Below are 8464 nucleotides of genomic sequence, written 5' to 3'. Positions count from 1 at the left end.
GCAGATAATTAGTGAATGAGACTTGTACTGTTGGAGTTTCCACACTAGAATAATGAAGAATTTTGGGGTGGGGGTGTTCGGGGCATATACTGTATGTTGAATATAGTGAGCCGTGAGTTACTGTAGGAGGCAGATAATATCAGGAAGCAGCCGCTTGGATCGGCATTCACAGAATAGAGCTGAAAGGCTACAGAGCTTTTTACTGCAATCATAATGCCTCGGCGATTTGGAAATATCATGGTGGGTTTATTGGACACAAATGATATAGCATTTAGAGGTGAGAGCTTCCTTCCAAACAAGGGAACATTTATAGGGGCTATTGAGCCCTTTTTGGCATTTAGAGATACAATTAAAGTGACATGGGGTAAGAAAGGACAAGAGCAGATCGAGATTAATTTGACCATGGGTGCATGCAACGAAAAAGACAACAGCCTTTTGAAGCAAGTAGCATTAATATTTGCATAGGTATAAATGAATGTTTCGGGGGGCGTGGCTTGGCGCGCAACGAGGATGGCAGCACATTAGGTGAGCTCCGTCGGACGCGCGGCCCTACGGCCTGAAAACCCACCGCACAGCCCTCAATGCCGGGTAAAAAGCACTGCAGCACGGCACCCTCTCGCCCCAGACGTGGCCAGACACCCGCGGCAGCAAGAAACATCTCGGAGCTGTTTAAACACAGCTCCGCCATCAGGAGCAGCGCGGCCGAATCCAAGATGGCGCCGACACCCCGCCATGAGGTGGACCAGGGCGGAGACTCAGACTCGGCCACGGAGGCCCCAGGTAGGGGGAAAACGAAGTCAAATCAGCCCCTGACATATGCAGACATGTCCTGCTTCACAGCAGACATTAAATCTACATTCTCAGCCGCAATCACAGACTTGAAAACGAACCTAGTGGTTCTCACTGAAAAACTGGCAGCCACAGAGCATGCTGGCAAGCAGAGGGACAAGGCCCTACATAGACTGGATGAGGTAGCAACGGCACATGCACAGCATTTTATTGAAATGAACAGGCATTTGGAAGACCTCGATAATAGGGGGAGAAGGAACAACATAAGGGTGAGGGGAATACCCGAATCTGTGGACGCTGACCAAATAATCCCTGCGCTCCAAAGAGTGTTCAATAGTCTCCTGGAAAGACAAGAGGACACTGTGATTGAGTTTGTTCAGGCGCACAGGGCCCTTAGACCGAGGGGTTTAGATAATGCTCCCCCCAGGGATGTGATTTGCTGCCTCCAAAGTTTCCAGCTAAAGGAGTCCATAATGCGCAAGGCCCGCAGGAATGATAGGATTGTTTTTAATGGTGAAACTATCATGCTGTTCCAGGACTTATCACAGATCACCCTCAGGAATCGCAGAGCCTTACGCCCCTTGCTTGAGCAGCTGAGAGAAAAAGGTTTGAACTACACGTGGCGCTTTCCTTTTGCACTTATTGTAGCCGCTAATGGTCGCCAACATGTGCTGCGATCACCTCTGGACCTACCGGACTTTTGTGCAAATCTAGGTCTGGAGCTTGTGGAGCTCCCGGATTGGTATGCAGAATTCGCCCTCCCCCCTAAATGCAAAAACCAAGTGCGCTCACCGTTTGCCACTCCGGAGAAGCACAGCAACAAGAAACCGAAATATGGCAAAGCTGGAAGCTCGAAAGTTGGCACGCCAAACCTGAGAGGCGCCCTGGAGCGGGACAGGGCCGGAGAATAATGGACGCGGCTCAACTCGCAACATCGTCACCAACTTCTGCACCTGTTCCTTTCAACAATCTGTGACTGAGGATGGTCTGTCGCCATTTGATGACCCCCTTTGTGATGTTTTGGTTGCCCTGCAGCACCCGGCGACGGACAGTATAGCATCTCGACCCCCTTTTGGGGGGCACCAAACCTAATGCCTCTCTCCTTCACACGGCTCAGTAGGCTCCATTGCTTTACGGGGATTGAACTGTCATCGATTCATCTGCACGAGGTAGATTGACTGGCACCTTGCCCGGGCACACTGGACTACTCCTCTCAAGACCGGGAAGGGAGCTCCCCAGGGGGCTGAGGCTCATATCTATGGGGACTCGGCTCGCGTTTGCTATATTGCAGCGGACTACTACTCTGCCTTTCAAAGCTACAGGGCCTGCTCGGAGGGAGGCTGGACAGGCATTTTTCTGGTTTGCAGGTTGTTGACGGGGTTGGAATGCCACCACGACGCTTGGAAGGCGGTGGTTGCTGCGGGGTTTCCGTAGTTTGAGATGTTGCTCAGTTTATTGTGTATGCGGTGCTCTATATACATATATATATGTCTATATGTAGGCGTAGATGTATGATTTTTACCACAGGGGGAGTTTGGGGTCGGGCGCCTCACTTCGGTGGGGCGTGGGGCCCCACTCTCTCAGGGTTGATTAATGCGCTTAATTAATACGTTTACATATTAGGGCCGTGCGTCGAGTGGAGATGGCTTTACGTGACATCAAACTCATTTACAGTGTTTAGGAATTTGTGTTGATTCATATAAGTTCCGAGTTGACGTCTCCCTCTCGCCCCCACAAGGTGCCTTGGCTCTTCAAGGACACCACATCATAGCTGGATAGGGAACTATCTAGTGATAATACTTGTTCTCCTTTTACTATAGCCTTAGATCTCTTTTTCTTGGGGCTTGGGTCGACCCCCTAGAGTAATCTAACTAAATTGCTCGCTATTGCTTCCGCGCTTCTATAGCCACCCATTGAAACTGTTATTTAACTTTTTGCTTTTTCTTCCAGTGCACAGGCCCCTCCGAACCACGAGTCTCCTGGCCGCACACCATGGCCTATACATCCCTGGGTGCTGCACCCACCGTGATATTGCATAATGTACGGGGACTGAATATCCCTGAAAAACGCGCCACGCTATTGAGGGAAGCCAAGAAGGGTAAGCCGCACTTTGTGTTACTACAGGAGACACACTTTAAGACTAATGCCGTGCCTAGAATTACTGATGCGACCTATACCAGGGCTTTTCATTCCACAAATAACCTAGCCAAATCCAAAGGGGTGTCAACCCTGATTCACAAAAATGCGCCTTTTGAGTTGGCAGAGCAGTTAACTGACACGGAAGGACGCTATGTATTCATTAGGGGGAAATATGGAGGTACGCCCATTACTATAGCAAATGTATACTTCCCCAACAAAGGACATTTGACGTTCTGCAGACATCTGATCCATCAGTTAATGGGTTTTGCAACCGGCTGTCTGGTTCTGGGTGGAGACTTTAACATACCGTTGAGCCCACTACTGGACACGTCCACGGGCAAAACGTGTGTGCGATATAAGACTCTCCAGTGCATTAAAAAGCTCTTGCAATCCTTACATCTGATTGATGCGTGGAGATTTAAGAACCCAGACGGACGCGACTACACATTTTACTCCATCCCGCACAAAATACACATTAGATTGGACTATCTTTTTATTTCCCGAAATGATCTAGCCAAATTGACAGACGCCCGTATCGGTCTGCAAACGATCTCGGATCATACCCCAATCGCTCTCACCCTGACCCCGACGGGACCCTCCCAGCGGACGCAATCCTGGAGACTGAACGCCTCCTTACTTACTGACCAGACGTTGTTGCCCAAATTGAAAGAGTCCATTGCTGACTTCTTTGCACGAAATGACACACCAGATATCGACCCTTTGACTATCTGGGAAGCTCATAAGTGTACGATGAGGGGAGAGCTGATGAAATTAGGGGCACAACGTAAGAGACTGGAGGCACGGGAAGTACTGGCACTGACCGACCGTATTAACAAACTAGAGACATTGCACAAACAGTCGCTCTCGATAGACTTGGCCAGGGAACTGTTGGACCTGCGGAAAACGCTCCAGCGGATTTTTGAAACAAAATCTAAACGATTCCTGTTTTTTAGGAAAAGAGTCTACTATGAATCGGGGAACAAAACAAGCAGGACGTTAGCCAGAGCCCTCAAAGAGCAGAACTACAGTAATGCTATACTGGGCATTAAGCAGTCCAATGGATCTCTGGATATCACTACAGAAGCCATCGCGGGCCATTTTCATGCATATTATTCCAATCTTTATAACCTGCCACGACAACATAGACAACCAGACATGTCAGGCGACAGATCCCAGATTATCGCAGATTTTCTGACTAAGAGTGGTCTTCCTTCCCTTGATAACTCCGATGCAGACTCTCTGGAACAACCGATAGGAGTGACGGAGATTAGGCAGGCGATCAAAGCACTGAAACTGGGAAAAAGTCCGGGCCCTGACGGGTACACAGCGATCTATTATAAGACTTTTATTGATCTTCTAGATGGACCATTGGGGAAGGCCTTGAACTTCTTGCCCCAATCTACAAAGACGTCACAGGACTGGCTCTCAGCCTTTATAACGGTCATACCGAAACCAGGAAAGGACCCCTCGGAGTGTGCAAGCTACCGGCCAATCTCACTTTTAAATCTAGATTTGAAGATTTTTGCTAAAATTTTGGCGGAAAGATTAAAACCGCTCCTGGCTAATTTGATAGGCCCAGAACAGGTGGGCTTTATGCCGGGGAGGGAGGCCAAGGACAATGTTATTAAGTCCTTGCTGCTGATCCACGCGGCGGAAAAGGGTACGGTCGAGGGCCTTCTCCTGTCTACGGACGCGGAGAAGGCCTTCGACAGAGTAGCGTGGGACTACATGATGGCCACATGTAGGCATGTGGGTTTGGGCACAAACATGTTAGCCTGGATCTCGACTTTATACCGGAATCCCACGGCTCAACTGAAAATAAATGGCACACTATCAGAGAGGGTCCGTATTGCCAACGGAACAAGACAGGGATGTCCACTGTCTCCGCTGTTATTTATTTTGACCCTGGAGCCGTTCATTCGGTTGATTAATTTAGAGCCCTCCATAAGCGGCTTCCGGATGGCGGGCGGGGAGTTCAAGGTTGCAGCTTACGCAGACGACTTGCATTTTTTACTTGACTTCTCCACACACGTCCCTCCCTAATTTGCTGAATGCTTTTAAACAATACGGATACGTATCCAACCTAAAAATAAATTACGCAAAGTCTGAGGCCTTGAACGTGACATTACCGACCCAGACGCTTAACGCGACGAAAGCCAACTCACCCTTTCGTTGGGAATCTCGCTCCCTGAATTATTTGGGGGTTAGGTTACCTACGCAGGTCTCCCAGACCTTTGAGCAAAACTTTACGCCCATATTTAAAGCTATCGAACAAGACCTGACGAGATGGCACACGGGAAACTTCTCATGGTTTGGCCGTGCGGCGATCGTCAAAATGACAGTTCTCCCGAGACTTCTTTATTTGTTTCGCACACTTCCCATCAAGATCCCGAGGCGTTGGTTTCATGCCCTCTGATCGTTGATCATGAAGTTTATCTGGGCACACAAAAAGCCGAGAATTAAGTACGAATCCTTGATTAGATCAAAGGAGCTCGGAGGACTGGGAATACCTGATTTTCACAATTACTATGTGGCTGCGCATGTGGCGAGAATCATAGATTGGCACTGCCATGGCAACACTAAGGACTGGGTTGCGTTGGAGAGGTCAATCTTTTCATTACCGCTGACTTTCTCACCCTGGATCCCATGGGAGGCATATCCGGATGACCTGAAACGTCACCCGGTAACCGGGACGACACTTAGGCTGATACAGGATCTCCCCCTATGGACAGAAATCACTTCAGGTAGAGGCCCCTTGACACCACTTCACGACAATCCAGACTTCATTCCAGGGCTAGGTAACCCACAGCTTCAGACTATCAATGGAGACAGACCCTTACTAGCCAAGGACTGCTACACACACAATGAGGTGAAAGGCCTCCCAGAAATGAAAGGGGACTTGGGCCGTCCCAGGCTGACTTTCTGGACTTACCTCCAACTGAGGAGTTATTTACAGACGCACGGGAAGTTGGGCACGTTTAATAGGCACTTGACAGGCTTTGAGTCGGTGTGTCTCTCTGGTACACAGGTTATTAAGGCTACCTCGATGGCATATGAGTGGCTGCAGGAGGCTAAACAGCCAGTGGGGGACGGACCCAGGAGACGGTGGTCGGAGGAACTACAGGTAACAATCAGTGAGAGACAGTGGAGGAGTGCTTGTTTGTTAGCTCATAAGTGCTCAATCAGCACTAAAATTCAGGAAACGGCCTTTAAATTACTGACACATTGGTACCTAACCCCCCAAAGGTTACACAGGTGGAACCCACAGGTTTACGAACTATGTTGGAGGTGTCAGAGGGAGGTGGGTTCCTTACTGCACATTTGGTGGCACTGTCCGCGGATTGTCCCTTTTTGGGATACAGTAAGGAAGTATATCAGGGAAATGACAGGTACCACTTTGGCCCTGGATGCTGCAGGCTGCTTGTTACACATATCCAGCTGGTCTCTGAAGAGATACAAGCGCTCTCTCACCGTACATCTACTGAATGCGGCAAAATCTTTAATCCCAGTGCACTGGAAGTCCTCTCTGGCCCCTTCTGTGAAAGATTGGCTACACAGAGTTGTAGACATCTACGAATTGGAAAACACAAGGGCTCAGGCAGATGAGAAAGTGGAGAGTTTCCTGGTAACTTGGCAACCATGGATTATCTTCAGGTACTCAGCGACATTCGCAGAGATTGTCTCAGGTTGAAAAGGGGAAGCACACTGCTCTCTAGGACCGACCCACATCTCCCACAGCCACGAGGAGGCGACTCCGCTGGCTGTGGGGGTTGACCCGCTCTTTCTTACTCCCGATCCCCCCTTTCCCCTTTTTTTTTTATACTTCTCTTTTCATTTCTCATTCACTTTCTCGTCTATTTTATTTTCTCACTTCCTCTTCCCCGCAAGGCCCCTTTCCCCTACTCTTCCGTGCCTTTTCCCGCTACTTTTTGCTACCTACTCTTTATATAACACTCTTCTGAGGCTTTAAGACATTCCTACTTTTGGTTAAACACAATGGAAATATGTTATCTGGTTATATTTGCATGTGGTATGCGAATTTTGTATGTTGATTTCAGTAATGGCACTGTTGTGGGACTTGGGATTTCCGCCACAGCGAAGCCATTTGGCGAACAGTGTTAGCAACCACACCGTCCTACTTTGGTTCCAGCTCACAGTATGATGTATTCTGGTTTTATAGGTAACCTTAAGCATATTTGATTGTATAGCTATTGATGTCATTGTGTTTCCTGTTCACATTGTATTATTATCGGTCTCAATAAACTCTTTAAAGTAAAAAAAAATAAATGAATGTTTCATATAACAGAAAATATGTGTGTGTGTCTGTGTGTGTGTGTGTGTGTGTGGGGGGGGGTTAAGGAAAGAAAGTGAGGAGAATAATGAAGAAGAAAATGAGGTAAGAAGAGGAAAACAAAATGACTTGCGTACATAGTACACCTTAACTGGGAGGGTAATAACATGGCTCTGCAAGTAGCAGGGCAGAAAAATATATAATAACAGTAAACCCAGTAAATTAACTGCTAACACAGGGGAAGAGTAGATACTACTATATAGATTGTGCCTGTCTATTAGGTCTTAGGTAGTCATTTATTGATGATGCCATGCTAGTCTTCTTGAATATGATTAGGTGTGTTGTAGTTTGGGGCTCCTTCATCAGGTGCTAGGCTCCAATTATGGAGTCATTTTAGGCCCTGTTTCAGGTGTAGGATGGCAGTGGTTTTGCCCTGGTGGGTAATGGAGATCTTGGCTGGTAATCCACATTTATATGGAATGTTGTGTTGCTGAAGAATTTTGGTGATTGGGGCAAGCTCCTTTCATTTCTTCGCTGTAGCTGCAGAGATATCTGAGAAAATGGCAAGGTGAGTGTAGGGGTCTGGAACAGGGGACATATTTCTGGCGGCCCTCAGTATTTTCTGTTTGGAGTTGAAAAAATGTATGCGGATGAGGACATCTCTTGGCTTGAATACTGCAATGTGTGGAGGCTTAAAGATCCTGTTGGCCCTATCGATAAATAGGTCTTGTTCAGACAGGGAGGGTACCAGAATCTTAAAGAGGCTTTGGAGATATTGTGTCAGCTCCTGAGGAGGGGCCGATTCAGGGACACCATGGATTTTTAGCTTGTTTCTGCGAGAGCGATTCTCAAAATCTGGCAGCTTAGATTGAATGCATTGGAGCTTAGTCACCTGTTAGCGATGGGCATCAAGCGATTCATTATAAGCATCTGTGAAATCTATTGTCTCTCACCTTGTCAGTGCATTCTCTTAAATCATCTATTTGTATTTGGATGTGGGAGATTGATTTTGAAAGGTCTTTCTGAATGCCTTTCTGCAGGGTCATGAGCATCTGTTTCAAAGTGTGCATTATCCAATGTAGGAAGGTCATAATCATCATCCTCTGCCTCCCCTTGTCATTGTGGAAGTGTAGTGACTTTTCTCTTTCCTGTGGCCACCTGGCTTGGTGAGGCAAAGGGTAATGAGGCAGCCTTCTTGTTCCTGTCCCTGCTTGGCATGGCTATAGGGCTAGAGCACTCCATGTG

This window comes from Lithobates pipiens, unplaced genomic scaffold (genome assembly GCF_037356315.1).
Source record: "Lithobates pipiens isolate NorthernLeopardFrog02 unplaced genomic scaffold, aLitPip1_a1.2 Scaffold_13, whole genome shotgun sequence".
Taxonomy (NCBI): Eukaryota; Metazoa; Chordata; class Amphibia; order Anura; family Ranidae; genus Lithobates; species Lithobates pipiens.
Note: the sequence above shows the minus strand (reverse complement) of the source record.